The sequence below is a fragment of the Saimiri boliviensis genome, chromosome 9, assembly GCF_048565385.1.
Source record: "Saimiri boliviensis isolate mSaiBol1 chromosome 9, mSaiBol1.pri, whole genome shotgun sequence".
Taxonomy (NCBI): domain Eukaryota; kingdom Metazoa; phylum Chordata; class Mammalia; order Primates; family Cebidae; genus Saimiri; species Saimiri boliviensis.
In genome coordinates, this window is record NC_133457.1 from 77,367,417 (window position 1) to 77,386,486 (window position 19,070).

Sequence of the window (19,070 nt, forward strand, 5' to 3'; positions counted from 1 at the left end):
AAACCCTCTCCCAATTCCGCTGCAGGTTTTCAGGAATCCAGATCTCCCCAGAGATCTCTGTGCCCACAGGTGGCACCTCCAGAGTGGCGAAGAGCCTTTGCCAAGAAGTGAAGCAGAGGGGGCATGAGAGGTCCTGCGGGTAGAGCTGGAACCGACTTCCACTCCACCTCCTGCAAGCTGTGTATCTCAGGGTGAACGTTCTCCTTCCTTTAGGAGACTCTGTTTTCTTAGATTTGGAGCAGGGTGGTCACACTGACCTTGCAGAGTTCTGAGAATCAGTACAGAACATGAAAAGCCTGGAGAACATTCTCTCAAGAATAGCTGTGACTTAGCTTTGCATAGCGGCAGTATTGTAGCCAATGAGGTTTATCCGAGGTATGATTATGGCTGATTTAAAACTTTTCCAATACCCTGCTGTGACAACTTGCAATACAATCGGCATTGGCAATTTGTAGAGACTGTCAAAAATTGCCAATGCCAATTATATAACAATGTGGATACACATAGACACCCTGATGTGAGAAACATGCTTCTTTATTACTGTGTAGTGACTCTGTCATCCCTGGGACAGGCCCCCAGCCTGCCTACATTTGCAGACAGAGACAGTGGCATGGGGACTACAGTTTGTCCCCATGGCTTGTTTTCACTCCCCTGCTGTCAGCAGGACTCGGTGCAATGGATGCTTTATGGCACCGATGCTGCCATTTAGAAACCTGAAGACGGGAAGGGGCAAGGGACCGTCACCTGCGGCATCAGGTGCAGCTTGTGTGCGTGTTGGTGTTTTCCATGTTAAAAGATTTCAAAATATTTCCGCCTCTGCCCTGCAGGTCAACATGGCTGAACCGGAGCACTGTCCTCTGCAAGAATGGCCCAACCTACCCTACTACATGGATGACCCTTCCAGACCACTGATAGGCTGCCAGGCACCTACTCAACATCTGGGTCCTCTGGGACTTAGATCACTGTCACATCAACCAGCTCTTGAACGTGAATGTCCCCAGGAAGTCCAACAATTTCCAATACTACAGTGCCCACTGGGACATCAACCACCTCCAGAACTTGAGTGTGCTATGGAAGTTCAACAACCTCCTATGCTACGGTATCCACAGAGACCTGAACCAACTCTTGAACTTGAGTGTTCACTGGAAGTGTTCACTCAACAACCTTCTTTACCTGAGAATTCTCCCGGACCTCAGACACTACCTATACCCGAGTGTCTTCTAGAGCCTGAAGCACCGTTTCCAACTGAAGCATTACTGCCACCCCTGGTACCTTCCCTAATCGAGTGTTTCCTGGGACCTCAACCACCAACTCCAGCTGATTGTTGGGTAGGAATTCTCACATATCTGGTGACCTGTCCTCCAGAACCTGTACCAACTTCTCCAGGTGAAGATTTTCCGGAACCTGAGTCACAGCCTTCATTCGGGTTTCCCGTGGGACCTCAACCAACACCTCCGGAAGAAGGCAATCTGGAACCTCAAACACCTGATGCACTCGAGTGTTTGCTCGGAGCTGAAACAGGTCCTGTAATGGAGTGCACACTGGGTCATCAACCACCTCCAGAATGTGAGTGTCCCCTGGAAGATCAACAGCCTCCTATAATGCAGTGTGAATTGAGACCTCAACCAGCTCTTGAACGTGAGCGTCCCCTGGAAGATCAACAACCGTCTATAACACAGTGTTCACTGGTACCTCAACCAGCTCTTGAACGTGAGTGTCACCAGGAAGTCCAACAACCTCTAATACTACAGTGTCCACTGGGTCCTCAACCACCTCCAGAACGTGAGCGTCCCCTGGAAGTTCAACAACGTCCAATATTGCAGTGCCCACTGGGACCTGAACAACCTCTTGAACGTGAGTGTCCCCAGGAAGTCCAACAACCTCCAATACTACAGTGCCCACTGGGACATCAACCACCTCCAGAACGTCAGTGTCCTATGGAAGTTGAACAACCTCCTATACTACAGTATACACAGGGACCCCAACCACGTCTTGAACAAGAATGTCCCCTGGAAGATCAACAACCTCCTATAATACGATGTCCACTGGCACATCAACGGGCTCTTGAACGTGAGTGTCCCCAGGAAGTCCAACAACCTCTAATTCTGCAGTGTCCAATGAGACCTCAGCAACCTCTAGAACGTGCGTGTCCCCTGGAAGTTCAGCAATCTCCAATATTACAGTGCCCACTGGGACCTGAACAAACTCTTGAATGTGAGTGTCCCCAGGAAGTCCAACAACCTCCAATACTACAATGCCCACTGGGACATCAACCACCTCCAGAACATGAGTGTGTTATGGAAGTTCAACAACCTACTATGCTACGGTATCCACAGGGACCTGAACCACCTCTTGAACTTGAGTGTTCACTGGAAGTGTTCACTCAACAACCTTCTTTACCTGAGAATTCTCCCGGACCTCAGACACTACCTATACCCGAGTGTCTTCTAGAGCCTGAAGCACCTTTTCCAACTGAAGCATTGCTGCCACCCCTGGTACCTTCTCTAATCGAGTGTTTCCTGGGACCTCAACCACCAACTCCAGCTGATTGTTGGGTAGGAATTCTCACATATCTGGTGACCTGTCCTCCAGAACCTGTACCAATTCCTCCAGGTGAAGATTTTCCAGAACCTGAGTCACAGCCTTCTTTCGGGTTTCCAGTGGGACCTCAACCAATATCTCCGGAAGAAGGTTATCTGGAACCTCAAACACCTGATGCACTCGAGTGTTTGTTCGGAGCTGAAACAGGTCCTGTAATGGAGTGCACACTAGGTCATCAACCACCTCCAGAATGTGAGTGTCCCCTGGAAGATCAACAGCCTCCTATAATACAGTGTCAACTGGGACCTCAACCAGCTCTTGAACGTGAGCGTCCCCTGGAAGATCAACAACCGCCTATAACACAGTGTTCACTGGTACCTCAACCAGCTCTTGAACGTGAGTGTCGCCAGGAAGTCCAACAACCTCTAATACTACAGTGTCCACTGGGACCTCAACCACCTCCAGAACATGAGCGTCCCCTGGAAGTTCAACAACGTCCAATATTGCAGTGCCCACTGGGACCTGAACAACTTATTGAACGTGAGTGTCCCCAGGAAGTCCAACAACGTCCAATACTACAGTGTCCACTGGAACATCAACAACCTCCAGAACGTGAGTGTGCTATGGAAGTTCAACAACCTCCTATGCTGTGGTATCCACAGGGACCTGAACCACCTCTTGAACTTGAGTGTTCACTGGAAGTGTTCACTCAACAACCTTCTTTACCTGAGAATCCTCCCGGACCTCAGACACTACCTATACCCGAGTGTCTTCTAGAGCCTGAAGCACCTTTTCCAACTGAAGCATTGCTGCCACCCCTGGTACCTTCTCTAATCGAGTGTTTCCTGGGACCTCAACCACCAACTCCAGCTGATTGTTGGGTAGGAATTCTCACATATCTAGTGACCTGTCCTCCAGAACCTGTACTACATCCTCCAGGTGAGGATTTTCCGGAACCTGAGTCACAGCCTTCTTTCGAGTTTCCAGTGGGACCTCAAACAATACCTCCGGAAGAAGGTAATCTGGAACCTCAAACACCTGATGCACTCGAGTGTTTGCTCGGAGCTGAAACAGGTCCTGTAATGGAGTGCACACTGGGTCATCAACCACCTCCAGAATGTGAGTGTCCCCTGGAAGATCAACAGCCTCCTATAATACAGTGTCAACTGGGACCTCAACCAGTTCTTGAACGTGAGCGTCCCCTGGAAGATCAACAACCGCCTATAACACAGTGTTCACTGGTACGTCAAGCAGCTCTTGAATGTGAGTGTCGCCAGGAAGTCCAACAACCTCTAATACTACAGTGTCCACTGGGACATCAACCACCTCCCGAACGTGAGTGTGCTATGGAAGTTCAGCAACCTCCTATGCTACGGTATCCACAGGGACCTGAACCACCTCTTGAACTTGAGTGTTCACTGGAAGTGTTCACTCAACAACCTTCTTTACCTGAGAATTCTCCCGGACCTCAGACACTACCTATACCCGAGTGTCTTCTAGAGCCTGAAGCACCTTTTCCAACTGACGCATTGCTGCCACCCCTGGTACCTTCCCTAATCGAGTGTTTCCTGGGACCTCAACCACCAACTCCAGCTGATTGTTGGGTAGGAATTCCGACATACCTGGTGACCTGTCCTCCAGAACCTGTACCAACTCCTCCAGGTGAAGATTTTCCGGAACCTGAGTCACAGCCTTCATTTGGGTTTCCCGTGGGACCTCAAACAACACCTCCGGAAGAAGGTTATCTGGAACCTCAAACTCCTGATGCACTCGAGTGTTTGCTCGGAGCTGAAACAGGTCCTGTAATGGAGTGTGCACTGGTTCATCAAACACCTCCAGAATGTGAGTGTCCCCTGGAAGATCAACAGCCTCCTATAATACAGGGTCAACTGGGACCTCAACCAGCTCTTGAACGTGAGCGTCCCCTGGAAGATCAACAACCGCCTATAACACAGTGTTCACTGGTACCTCAAGCAGCTCTCGAATGTGAGTGTCGCCAGGAAGTCCAACAACCTCTAATACTACAGTGTCCACTGGGACCTCAACCACCTCCAGAACGTGAGTGTCCCCTGGAAGTTCAACAACATCCAATATTGCAGTGCCCACTGGGACCTGAACCACCTCTTGAACGTGAGTGTCCCCAGGAAGTCCAACAACATCCAATACTACAGTGCCCACTGGGACATCAACCACCTCCAGAACGTGAGTGTGCTATGGAAGTTCAACAACCTCCTATGCTACAGTATCCACAGGGACCTGAACCACCTCTTGAACTTGAGTGTTCACTGGAAGTGTTCACTCAACAACCTTCTTTACCTGAGAATTCTCCCGGACCTCAGACACTACCTATACCCGAGTGTCTTCTAGAGCCTGAAGCACCTTTTCCAACTGAAGCATTGCTGCCACCCCTGGTACCTTCTCTAATCGAGTGTTTCCTGGGACCTCAACCACCAACTCCAGCTGATTGTTGGGTAGGAATTCTCACATATCTGGTGACCTGTCCTCCAGAACCTGTACCAACTCCTCCTGGTGAAGATTTTCCGGAACCTGAGTCACAGCCTTCATTTGGGTTTCCAGTGGGACCTCAACCAACACCTCCGGAAGAAGGTTATCTGGAACCTCAAACACCTGATGCACTCGAGTGTTTGCTCGGGGCTGAAACAGGTCCTGTCATGCAGTGCGCACTGGGTCATCAACCACCTCCAGAATGTGAGTGTCCCCTGGAAGATCAACAGCCTCCTATAATACAGTGTCAACTGGGACCTCAACCAGCTCTTGAACGTGAGCGTCCCCTGGAAGATCAACAACCGCCTATAACACAGTGTTCACTGGTACCTCAAGCAGCTCTTGAATGTGAGTGTCGCCAGGAAGTCCAACAACGTCCAATACTACAGTGCCCACTGGGACATCAACCACCTCCAGAACGTGAGTGTGCTATGGAAGTTCAACAACCTCCTATGCTACGGTATCCACAGGGACCTGAACCACCTCTTGAACTTGAGTGTTCACTGGAAGTGTTCACTCAACAACCTTCTTTACCTGAGAATTCTCCCGGACCTCAGACACTACCTATACCCGAGTGTCTTCTAGAGCCTGAAGCACCTTTTCCAACTGAAGCATTGCTGCCACCCCTGGTACCTTCTCTAATCGAGTGTTTCCTGGGACCTCAACCACCAACTCCAGCTGATTGTTGGGTAGGAATTCTCACATATCTAGTGACCTGTCCTCCAGAACCTGTACTACATCCTCCAGGTGAGGATTTTCCGGAACCTGAGTCACAGCCTTCTTTCGAGTTTCCAGTGGGACCTCAAACAATACCTCCGGAAGAAGGTAATCTGGAACCTCAAACACCTGATGCACTCGAGTGTTTGCTCGGAGCTGAAACAGGTCCTGTAATGGAGTGCACACTGGGTCATCAACCACCTCCAGAATGTGAGTGTCCCCTGGAAGATCAACAGCCTCCTATAATACAGTGTCAACTGGGACCTCAACCAGTTCTTGAACGTGAGCGTCCCCTGGAAGATCAACAACCGCCTATAACACAGTGTTCACTGGTACGTCAAGCAGCTCTTGAATGTGAGTGTCGCCAGGAAGTCCAACAACCTCTAATACTACAGTGTCCACTGGGACATCAACCACCTCCCGAACGTGAGTGTGCTATGGAAGTTCAGCAACCTCCTATGCTACGGTATCCACAGGGACCTGAACCACCTCTTGAACTTGAGTGTTCACTGGAAGTGTTCACTCAACAACCTTCTTTACCTGAGAATTCTCCCGGACCTCAGACACTACCTATACCCGAGTGTCTTCTAGAGCCTGAAGCACCTTTTCCAACTGACGCATTGCTGCCACCCCTGGTACCTTCCCTAATCGAGTGTTTCCTGGGACCTCAACCACCAACTCCAGCTGATTGTTGGGTAGGAATTCCGACATACCTGGTGACCTGTCCTCCAGAACCTGTACCAACTCCTCCAGGTGAAGATTTTCCGGAACCTGAGTCACAGCCTTCATTTGGGTTTCCCGTGGGACCTCAAACAACACCTCCGGAAGAAGGTTATCTGGAACCTCAAACTCCTGATGCACTCGAGTGTTTGCTCGGAGCTGAAACAGGTCCTGTAATGGAGTGTGCACTGGTTCATCAAACACCTCCAGAATGTGAGTGTCCCCTGGAAGATCAACAGCCTCCTATAATACAGGGTCAACTGGGACCTCAACCAGCTCTTGAACGTGAGCGTCCCCTGGAAGATCAACAACCGCCTATAACACAGTGTTCACTGGTACCTCAAGCAGCTCTCGAATGTGAGTGTCGCCAGGAAGTCCAACAACCTCTAATACTACAGTGTCCACTGGGACCTCAACCACCTCCAGAACGTGAGTGTCCCCTGGAAGTTCAACAACATCCAATATTGCAGTGCCCACTGGGACCTGAACCACCTCTTGAACGTGAGTGTCCCCAGGAAGTCCAACAACATCCAATACTACAGTGCCCACTGGGACATCAACCACCTCCAGAACGTGAGTGTGCTATGGAAGTTCAACAACCTCCTATGCTACAGTATCCACAGGGACCTGAACCACCTCTTGAACTTGAGTGTTCACTGGAAGTGTTCACTCAACAACCTTCTTTACCTGAGAATTCTCCCGGACCTCAGACACTACCTATACCCGAGTGTCTTCTAGAGCCTGAAGCACCTTTTCCAACTGAAGCATTGCTGCCACCCCTGGTACCTTCTCTAATCGAGTGTTTCATGGGACCTCAACCACCAACTCCAGCTGATTGTTGGGTAGGAATTCTCACATATCTGGTGACCTGTCCTCCAGAACCTGTACCAGCTCCTCCAGGTGAAGATTTTCCAGAACCTGAGTTACAGCCTTCATTCGGGTTTCCAGTGGGACCTCAACCAATACCTCCGGAAGAAGGTAATCTGGAACCTCAAACACCTGATGCACTCGAGTGTTTGTTCGGAGCTGAAACAGGTCCTGTAATGGAGTGCGCACTGGGTCATCAACCACCTCCAGAATGTGAGTGTCCCCTGGAAGATCAACAGCCTCCTATAATACAGTGTCAACTGGGACCTCAACCAGCTCTTGAACGTGAGCATCCCCTGGAAGATCAACAGCCACCTATAACACAGTGTTCACTGGTACCTCAAGCAGCTCTTGAACGTGAGTGTCGCCAGGAAGTCCAACAACCTCTAATACTACAGTGTCCACTGGGTCCTCAACCACCTCCAGAACGTGAGCGTCCCCTGGAAGTTCAACAACGTCCAATATTGCAGTGCCCACTGGGACCTGAACAACTTCTTGAATGTGAATATCCCCAGGAAATCCAACAACGTCCAATACTACAGTGCCCACTGGGACATCAACCACCTCCAGAACGTGAGTGTGCTATGGAAGTTCAACAACCTCCACTCTTACAGTGTCCACTGGGACCTCAACCAGCTCTTGAACGTGAGTGTTCCCTGGAAGTCCAACAGCCTCCAATACTACAGTGCCCACTGGGACATCAACCACCTCTAGATCGTGAGTGTCCTATGGAAGTTCAACAACCTCCTATACTACGGTATCCACAGGGACCTCAACCACCCCTTGGACTTGAGTGTTCACTGGAATCTTCTTTCCCTGAGAATTTTCCTGGACCTCAGACACTACCTATACCCGAGTGTCTTCTAGAGCCTGAAGCAGCTTGTCCAACTGAACCATTGGTGCCACTCCTGGTACCTTCTCTAATCGCATGTGTTCTGGAAACTCAACCACGACCTGCTGCTGATTTTTGGGTAGGAATTCTCACAAATCTACTGACCTGTCCTCCAGAACCTGTACCAGCTCCTCAAGGAGAAGATTTTCTGGAACTTGGGTCACAGCCTTCATTCGGGTTTCCACTGGGACCTCAACCACCACCTGAACGTGAGTGGCCTCTGAAAGTTCAACAACCCCCTTAAGCTGTCTTTTTTTATGGGACCTCATGCTTGTCCTGCAGGTGTCTTTTCTGCAACCCTTAAGCAGCCTACTGTAGCTTTTGTCCCCGGAGACCCCATGTTCCACCTGCAGGCGTCTGTCCCTCAGGACCTAATCCACATCCTGCATGTATTTTTGCTGCAACCCTTCATCAGCGTCCTGCAGCTGTTTGTCCCCCGGGACCTCGTCTTCCATGTGCAGGCGTCTTTCCCTCAGGACCTTATTAGGGGCCAAGGAAACTAACAATGAGAATGGGTCGGGTTCAGTGGAGCTGTGGCCTTCGCCTTTAAAGCGAGGCCACCTTTGGCGGGGAAATCAAGGCCCATCCTGAGCTGCTCTGGCATCATCTCATCCCCAGCACCCTCTTCTTCCCACCCGTGACCCCCAGCTTTGCATCTCCCAAGCTTGCATGCAAACTTTTCCCCCTTCCCTGTGTCCCTGCTGCCTGAGTCCAGATACCACCTCTCAGTGGGACTCAGAGCTCCAGCTTCCTAATAAAAGAGCTGACAATGATGTGCTTATGACGTCATTTTGAGGACTAAGAGATGAAGCGTATAAAGAAAGCATCTTGCAAAGTAGCTGGCAGGTGTTAGACCCTCACTCCTCTTCCTGGTTAAATGAAAATATTCCTGCTCAGAAGATCAGTAAAAGATATTCCCCGAAGTTCATTCAATAAACATTAGGTTGTAACAGCTCAGGCCTGGGATTTCCAATCTCTGTTACAAAAGATAGGGGAAAGCACTTGTCTCCAAAATTAAAGTTCAGGTCCTTATGGATGGAGAAATGACAGGAATGCATCCACAGCTAACCTCTGAGATGTGTATCTGCGATCTGTAGGTAATTATTCTCCATGACATTCAGACACAGATGCAGCCACTCTCAGAACAGTTCAGCAGGGGCATAGTTATTTCATAGCAGACAAAATGTATATTGGGGGGGAAAAAAGGATCACATGGAAATAAACCAAAATCTTTTTACCTTACAGAGCCATTTCAAAATTAGAAGACTCTCCTGAGCCGTGATATCTTGGCAAAGTTTCTAAGATGTTTTATGCTCCATGCCCGGTGCTGCCTCCTCTCCCTGTCATTTCCATAACGTCTCCCTTAATAAACATGTGCAGTCCTATCCGCCTGGGCGTCTGCTTCCCGGAGGACCGGCTCACACCCCAGGACGTACCAGGTGTGACTCCGCGTACACTGTTCATACCCAGGCAGATAGTGCCTTGCTGGCCACAGAGGCAGGGTTAGCCTTTGGGTGGTGTTGACTGGGAGGGGTTGAGGAGGCCTTCTGGGGTGGGGGAACATCCTGTATCAAGCCGTGGGTGGAGGTTGTGCTCATTGATTTTTAAAATAGTCACTATTTTTAAAATAGTCACAAGGCTGCCAGTGGTGCCTTGTGAGCAGTGAGACAGGAAGAGATTCCCATGAGGTCTCCAACTTCTCATGACAGGGAGTAGAAGGGGGCCCAGCCGCAGCTGTGGAGCCGCCAGCGAGGAGCCCCGCAGAGGCTCGGGGTTTATCACAGCCCTTTCCTGACTGATCTGGCTGCCCCCAGGAGCACCAACTCCAGGTGGCTCTGAGAGAAGCTGAGCTGGGAGCAGACATTTCTCAATCAGTCCTCTGCCCCCCACCATCTTTCTCTAGTTTTCTAATTACAGCACCTACACACCTGTGGCCCACATCTGTGCCGACCCCAGGCCAAGGTAGAGTGCACCAGCGGATGCCAAAAGCCACCTGCCCTGGCTCCACACTTCCATGCCACCAATGGCCGTGAGCATAGCCACCAATTTCCACCTCTTCTGGTACCATGAAGATGAATCTTGATAGTGTCAGCTTTTTTTTCAGAATGGGAATCGGCAGAATGGCTACAGAGACCTCTTTCTGTGCATCAGGAGATCCGCACAGAGGCCTCTCTGGAAGCTGCCATCTCTTCTGAAGGATCCCGCCTTCCCAGCCCGACCAGCCTCCTGAGGCAGATGCACTCTCTCCACACAGTGTCTGCCAGCCTCCAGCCTCCACTTGAATGGAGGCAGTTACCCCAGTGAGTTATTTCCACTGAGCTGGAATAACAGACTGAAGGAAGAGGCCCTCAGCAAACTGTAGGTGACCTGCCTGTGTCATTGCTGGGGCTGGAGGCTCCAATCACAGGCGCTTCATCCTCATTACACACCTGTAGCTTCATATTGGTTATGAACAATTTTTCTTTGTCAGATGCGTTTTGAAACTTTTCATCTAAGGGGTGACTGAGAATGTTTAGTCCCATGAATATCAACAATACGGTAAGCATATGGGAGAGTGCACCCACATGTCAATTCTGAAATAGTTACAGGATTTACGTATTTGAGGAAAATCTCATAGCTCTAATGACATAGAATTCACACGGAGGCAGGTATCTTCAGGCAGATTAAGAACAAACAAGCAGAGCACAGTTGGGGTGGAGACGAAAGGGCGAGGGAGACTGTGGTTGCGGACTGTGATTTAGGGGTTCCAGGAAGGACTCACTGAGAATTAGGAGGTTTTAGTAATTGAAAGGCTGCATTTTGTGTGAGGCTGTAATGAAACATAATTCCTAGGTTGCAGGGAAGAGCTGAAGTTACTGAGGAGGGAAATCTTGGACATGTGGGTGGAATGAGATGAACAGTGATGGTGAAACCACAAAAAGGAAAGAGGCTCAGGACAGAGAGCGGTGGGGAGGCGTGGGAGGTGTCACGGAAGAGGACAGGTGCATGGCCCAGGCCCAGGGGAAGACCCATTGCAGCATGGAGGCCAGTGGGAAAAGCAGAGGCAGAGGCTGGGAGGAAACGTCCAGACCGGGGAAGCAGCTATAGCCGACATCTGGGAACCTGCTTAACATTTGACGAGGAAGCGTCGACGTCATCCATGGCTTGGTGTGTATTTCAGCTATATATTTATAGCTCCAAAGTCTGAATTTGCAGGCCACATTTTAGTGATTAAATGGTTTGTGTGCGGCATTGTACCTATCCTGTAGGTCACCATCTGGGTAACGGGAATTTTTTAAATAAGAAGAAATAGTTCAGGCACCAAGAAAGGTGAGGGGCAGCAGCACACCTGCTCCCAAGATATGCCAGCTTTCTCTTCAAACTTCTCACATTTTCATTCTTTACTAAAATGCAATCCATAGTGAGAGTTAAAGAAAAATAGCTGACTGCGGTCAATCATTCTAAGTACCATTTTATAATAAAATCAGTAGTTCTAAACCTTGTCTCTGCATGTGCTCAGTCATGATGCTTTTAGCAATTTCCTACTCCATTCATCTATTTTATTTTTATTTTTTGAAATGGAGTTTCATTCTTGGCGCCCAGGCTGGAGTGCAATGGCATGATCTCGGCTCAGTGCAACCTCTGCCTCCCAGGTTCAAGCAATTCTCCTCCCTCAGCTTCCTGAATAACTGGGGTTACAGGCACCAACCACTATGCTCAGCTAATTTTTGAATTTTTAGTAGAGATGGGGTTTCACTATGTTGGCCAGGCTGGTCTTGAACTCAAGTGATCTGCTTGCCTCGGCCTCCCAAAGTGCTGAGATTATGTGTGTGAACCACCATGCCCGGTTATCCACCTACTTTTAAGATTACTCATTTTCTCTGCCTGCTGTCTATTGCTACTAGGCTCTGGCAGTGGCTTTCTCAGCTACACTCAATGAAGCCTCTTTCCGTGTTCACCAAGAAGGAGGAGGTGGGTGCTCCCCGCCGCCAGTTCCAATACCCAGTCAGGAGCCAGATCTATGACTGCGTTCTGCTGGTCTCGAGAATGTAGTGTCAGCTTTTCCTTAGACCCCAGTGCCAATTTTTTGTTCCCGGAACTCTGGGTTTTAAAAACAACATGGTTTGTGTTTGGTGGCGTTTTTAATGAAACAGAGAAAAGAGAGACAAATAAGTTACAGCTTATTTCCTGAGAGATTTTATCAACCCTATGGTTATTCTTCCTCTTCTACCCCATGGTCTATGAGGGCACACACAAACACAGGCTTCTACATTACACACTCACACAAGCACCTGCCTGAAACACATGCACTGCTTTACACACTCAAATGCACCTACCTGTCACACACACACCTGCCTTACACACACACCTGCCTTGCACACACACAAGCACCTGCCTTGCACAAACACACACAAGCACCTACCTCTCACACACACATACACCTGTCCTTACACACATTCACATTCACATCCACTCCCTTACATAGACACACAACACCCTAATACACACACCTGGACACACGCAGTTCCTCTCTCGTAATTCAGAGGATGATGTCTTTACGACTAAGCTCTCATAGTCAAATAAGATTCGTCGTCTTGCCCCTTCATTCCCTGTGGAGCTTGAATATATCATGAGAGAGTCTTTATTAAAATAAGCGTATAACATTACAAGTGAAAATAAGGAATGAGCATTTATATTTGCTTCAAACGAACACAAACACATTGCAGGGTGCCCCCCAGGACCTTAGGATGGGCCTGGAATCAGGATCCCCGATGCTCAAGCCTCAGTAACTTCATGATACATCTGTCCTTAATAGAAATGTTTTTAACTAACTTCAAGCAAATGCGCGAGTACATCTGATTATTTGTGTTCCCAACCTCAGTGAAATGTGACCATCCAAACGGATTTGAAATGAGCGCTCATGTAGTTAGGCTTTTCTTTGATATCCTTGAATCTGAGTGAACCACTTTGATTATCATTGTCAAATCCACATTCTGATCCCCTCTGCATTCCCTTCCTGTTTGGTTATTGCAAGCTCTCTGCATGAAACTCCCACGGGGAGGCTGAGGTGGGGTTGCTGGAGGCCAGGACAGCTGGTAGAGAGAGCTGGCCATGTGGTGTGGCATTTTGGAAGCAGAGCATGCTCAGTGTCACTTTCTGGATAATTTCTGCAATAAAGGAGGAGGCTTCTGCTTTTCCCAGTGCATTGGAGTCTCCGGAACGTGCAGCAGTGAGGGCTCCAGCAGGAAAAGTTCACCCACAACAGCACACCCCAAGAGAGGTTGGCAAAGCTTCTGCCTTTTGGAGAATGTAAATAAGAACACTGAAAGGTAGTTCAGAGACTGGAAGAAAATTCTGCAGAACATATATTCAGCAAAGGGTTTGTATTCAGAAGATAACAGGAAGTGTGTAAACACACACACACACACACACACACACACACACATCTTAGTAATAAGGATGAAAAAGGACCCAATGCTCAAAAGCATTCAAAGATTTGTACACACTTTACCAAAAAAGATGTATGAATGGCCAACAAACAGACGAGAAATGCTCTTCATCAGCGGTCCCCAGCCCTGTTAGAAACTGGGCGGCACAGCAGGAGGTGAGCCGATGACAGGCAAGCATCACACCTGACCCTGCCTCCTGTCGGATCAGCAGCGGCATTAGATTCTCAGAGGAGTCAAACCCTGTCGTGAACTGCACACATGAGGGATCCGGGTTGTGTGCTCCTTATGAAAATCTAATCCCTGATCCTGAAAGCATCCCTCAGCCTCCTTCCCCGACTCTCTATAGGAAAATTGTCTTCCAGAAGCCAGTCTCTGGTGCCAAAAAAGGTTGGGGCCTGCTGCTCTAAATCACTAGTCATCAGACAATGCAAATGAAAACCACAGTGGGATATCATTTTGCCCACTAAAATGGCTAAACGTAAAACGACTGGGTAACACAGTGAAACCCCGTCTCTACAAAAAATCAGAAATTAGCTGGACCTGGTGGCACACACCTGTAGTCTTAGCCACTCAGGAGGCCAAGGTGGGAGGATCTCTTGACCCTGGGAGGCAGAGGTTGCAGTGAGCTGAGATTGCATCACTGTACTCCAGAGTGGGTGACGGAAGGAGACTTTGTGTCAAAAAAAAAAAAAAAAAAAAAGGCTGGGCATGGTGGCTCATACCTGCACACCTGTAATCCCAGCACTATGGGAGGCTAAGGCATAGCCTTAGCCTAGATCCAAACTCCTGGATCACAAGGTCAGGAGTTTGAGACCAGCCTGGCTAGTGTGGTGAAACCTAGTCTCTACTAAAAATAGAAACAATTAGCGGGGCATGGTGGCACACTGTAGTCTCAGCTACTCGCTACCCAGGAGGCTGAGGCAGGACAATTGCTTGAACCCGGGAGGTGGATGTTGCAGTGGGCCAAGATCATACTACTGCACTCCAGCCTGGGCAACAGAGCAAGACTCTGTCAACAAAAAAGAGAGAGAGAAAGAGGGAGAGAGAAAGGAAAGGAGAGAGGGAGGGAGGCAGGGAGGGAATTGAAGCAGGAATCGAGGATGATGAGGTTCAGGACGCATGCGCTGAGTCCTTACTAAGTACCAGCTGCCTTCCCTGCATCATCCTCACGACTGTTCTCTATGATGAGGCCTCAGGGGGCCGCATTTCAGCTGGGGAAACCGAGAGCGCTTAGGTGATCTGCCCAAGGACTCACTCTCAGTAGCAGATCTGTATTAACACAGGTAGGCCTGACTCCCAAGCCTAACCTCCTGACCATGAGGCTTTTCTGCAAGCGCCCTCCCCTCTAGGCCTCAGTTTCCCCATTCGTCGCGGTCACAGAGGCTGTTGATGAGGGCTCACTGAGAGCCAGGCACAGTGTGCCACCTGGTCCATTGCACTTCCTCCTATTACTGGGTTTGAGTCTGTGACCTGTTCTAACCACAGGGCCACACTGCCTTGGTTCCACCTGCCCATTCTCACGTTGATGGTAAGTGAGTTTCCAAGTCCAAGGCTCTCCGGGAAGACCATAGACTTCCTCCACAAATGGGATGGGGAAGAGAAGGTCTCCGCAGAATGGCACCCCGGGGCAGGACAGGCCAGGGCTGAGAGCGACTGGGCAGGCAGAGACCAGACTAGCCAAGCTGGTCAGGTCAGGGTGGGGTGCAGAATACAGGCTCCTTTGTCAGGGCAGAAGCTGCAAGCCGCCCCCACCAAGTGTCTCCAGCTTCAGCCCAGTGATGCCCGATGAGGAGAATGTGGCGGGTGGTTGCTGAGGGCTGCCCACCTGCTCTGCCTCCTGGGATGAGCCAACCCCAGACCTCCCAGGCCCATCTGTCTAACACATCCCCAGGCCCTGAGCACCCCGGGACTCCTCTTGACAGGCTGCAATTGGTCTGGAGTGTGGCCAGCCTGTCAGGGTCATAATCACAGCACCTACCTCACTGGATTATTTTGAAGATGACATGAGCTAATATTTGTAAAGCACTTAGATATAACAGTGCTTGCTACATTTTAAGTGCCATGTAAGTGTTAAGGAAAATAATGAAATTAAGTATTTTGCATTATGAAGGATCAAAATCTGGAGATGTGGGGTTAGGAGAGGCACAGCCCTCAACCACCGACCTTGGCGCAAGTGGTCTGGAGGGGCAGCGTCGCTCACAGTCCCTGCTGAGCGGCTAAGAGCAGCCGAGCGCAGCGCTGGAAGCCGCCTCCCTTTCCCTCCTCTTACTGTCGGGCTCCAACCGGAAAGGTCGACATGTTTGCACACGTGTTCTATGGGTTTTAAAAATACCTTTTAGGGCTATTTACGTGGTAAAGCCTTTTTTAGTAAAAGTGATATATGCACATTATTAAGACATCAAAGACTTGTGGAAATGTCCAAAGAATAAAGCAACAAATCATTCAAAATTTTGCCACCTGGGAATAAACCATGTTAACCCTCAGAGAATTTCAGTCATCTCTATGGAGATTAAGGGGAGTGAGAGACTTTTACTTAAAAGGGACTCTAATTGTAGGGCACGTTGGGAGCCAGATGTAGGGCTGAGTGCCCCCCAGGGTCGTGGGGTGAGCCTTACGCTGTGCTGAGGCGCAGGATCTGAGAAATAAAGAGACAGGACACAGAAGTACAAAGAAAACGCAGCTGGGCTCAGGGGGCCACACCACCTACAAGCAGAGTCAGGCGAGGCTCCCAATGTCCAGAAGCATGAGTATTTATTGTGTATAGACTAGGGGGCAGGGCAGTGAGTAAATAATCTTTAAGGGTCGTGAGCAATAAAACATAGGATCCACCCCCATTAGGTCACCCAAGCCAGGAGGTGGACAGTGCGCAGCAAGGGGCCCATTCCCACAAAGGCATGGGCTGTGTGCAGTAAGGGGTCCACCCCCATTAGGTCACCGAGGCTTGAAGGTGGGCTGTGCGCAGTGAAGAGGGTGCAGTGTGCAATACTTCTATCTATGGGCAAGCTAAGATTTATAGGATGCTTTAAGTCACGTAGCAGTGACAGAGCTGTCAACGTTACCGCCACCTTCTGGCAGCTTCCAGTGGGTTCCATGGGAAGATGCTGTTCAAGCAGCACAGTAGCAAGAGCTGATGAAGTTCACAGTCACCAAGGTGGATTGCCGGTCTGAGGGCAGCCTTCCACAAGAACTGGAGCAAAGTCCTACAACTCCTTTATCAGGAGGAGTGGCTCTCGCCCCAAGCCTGCCATACAGCGGCTATCTTCACGATACTGAACGCTGCCACCTGGGCCATGGATTCTTGTCCTGGTATAACTGTTTTTCACTTAAATCATGCTCTGCACTGTGTCTGCTCTAGGCATTCCTCTGATTATAAGCTGCTTATCCTTTAATTCATGCTCTATACTGTGTCCACGCTAGGCATTCCTCTGATTATGACCTAAGACATAATTATAGGTTTATATGTAGGGGAATATTCTTTAGGCACTCATACTATCAACTACTATATGATTATATATAGAGGATTATATAAAGGATACTTCAAGCCCTATTTCTATAAACTAATATATGATTATGTAAAGGATTATATAAAAGAAAATAGCTGAGTAATAACACTATAAAGTGAGATATTCCTCAAGCCCTAACTGTGCCAGGGCTCTGCTTAGCTCTCATTCCTCGGTGCCTATATGGGGGGTTACCCACACTAATTATATATGTTGATAGAATATAAAGTGTAAGGTATTACTGTACTTGACATTTTTCTTGAATTTAACAGAAGAAAAAAAATTCAAAACTAAAGAGGGTTGAGCACAGTGAGTCACGCCTGTAATCCCAGCACTTTGGGAGGCTGAGGCTGGCAGTTCACCTGAGGTCAGGAGTTCAAGACCAGCCTGGCCAACATGGTGAAACCCCATCTCTACTGAAAATACCAAAATTAGCCAGGCGTGGTGATGGGCCCCTGTAATCTCAGCTACCCAAGAGGCTGAGGCAGGAGAACTGCTTGTACCCAGGAAGCAGAGGTTGCAGTGAACCAAGATCACACCACAGTACTCCAGCCTGGGTGACAGAGGGAGACTCCATCTTAATAAATAAGTTAATTAATTAATTAACAAAAATAAAAACAAAGAGATTGCTGAGCAGCACATAATAAAAGCTCCTAAAGGTTTCCTGTACAGTTTAATATAAGTATAGTATTATCTTATATATGTATTATATATAATTTCAATCTCCTAATGAAAATAATTGAGGATTAAAATCTGATTTGTTAATAGAAATTTCAATGTAGGGCACTATTGACTCTTTTTCGTTGTTGTTTTGTTTGTTTTTTTGAGACAGGGCCTCACTCTGTCACCCAGGCTGGAGTGCCGTGGCAGAATCTCAGCTCTCTGCAACCACGGGGTCAAGCGATTCTCCTGCCTCAGCCTCCTAAGTGGCTGGAGCTACAGGTGTGCACCAACACAGGGCCTTTTATTATTTATTTATTTATTTATTTTCTGAGAGAGAGTCTCTCTCTGTTGCCTAGGCTGTAGTGAAGTGGCATGATCTCGGCTCACTGCAACCTCCATGTCCCAGGTTCAAGCGATTCTGGTGTCTCAGCTCCTGAGTAGCCGGAACTACTGGTATGTGCCACTGTTCTCTATACAGGCACATCAGCGTGACAACTATGTGTCCCCTAGTTGTTTGATTGAGTGGATGTACTTGTCACTCCCATTTCTTACTACGCTTTCCCCATTCCGTCCTTCATTCTGGCGCATACATGGGTTGCTGGGTTTCTCTGCAGAGCTTTAGTCTGTCCAGCTTTGCTGTGCGTTGTTTTTCCTTGGGTTCATGGTGCTGGTCCTCTATTCACAGGGCGCTCTTGCCTCTTAGGACGCTGGAGTGGAATACTGACTGGATATTCCTGGACCCCATGTTTTCTCCTCCAAGATTCTGTAAACATCATTACTCCGTTACTTGCTGGTGTTTAAGTTTCCAGGAGAGAAGAATAAGGCCAGCATGAGTTATTTTTCCCCCTTGTGTCAGTGACTTAATTTATGCTGGAGTCTCATTAATTATAACACTTCTAGAAATATAATCATAACACTTTTAGAAATAAATCATTTTTAACAGTGCGTGTGTTTAAACCTAGTGAATGTGACAATTTCAGCAGTATAACACTGAAATGTATCAAAACCTTCAAAACGGAATCACTCATACATAGCTGATGGGAATGTGAAATGGTGCAGCCCCTCTGGAAAATAGTTTGGTCGTTTCTTTACAAATTGAACATGCAAGCAAGCAACTACCACTCAACCCAGCAATTGCACTCCTGGGCATTTATCCCAGAGAAAGGAAAATTTATGTTTTCATCAAAATATCAACATAAATATTTAAGACAAAATCAAAAGTCTATGTACCCTATG

The 19,070-nt window shown here is 48.6% G+C and overlaps 1 non-coding gene across 1 annotated transcript; it reads left to right on the forward strand.

Annotated features, from left to right (window-relative positions):
- The first annotated feature begins 330 nt into the window (after positions 1-330).
- On the forward strand, positions 331-471 carry LOC120368041 (U4 spliceosomal RNA). The gene has a single exon (XR_005582263.2). It is a non-coding gene; the product is annotated as a U4 spliceosomal RNA (small nuclear RNA).
- Positions 472-19,070: the final 18,599 nt, after the last annotated feature.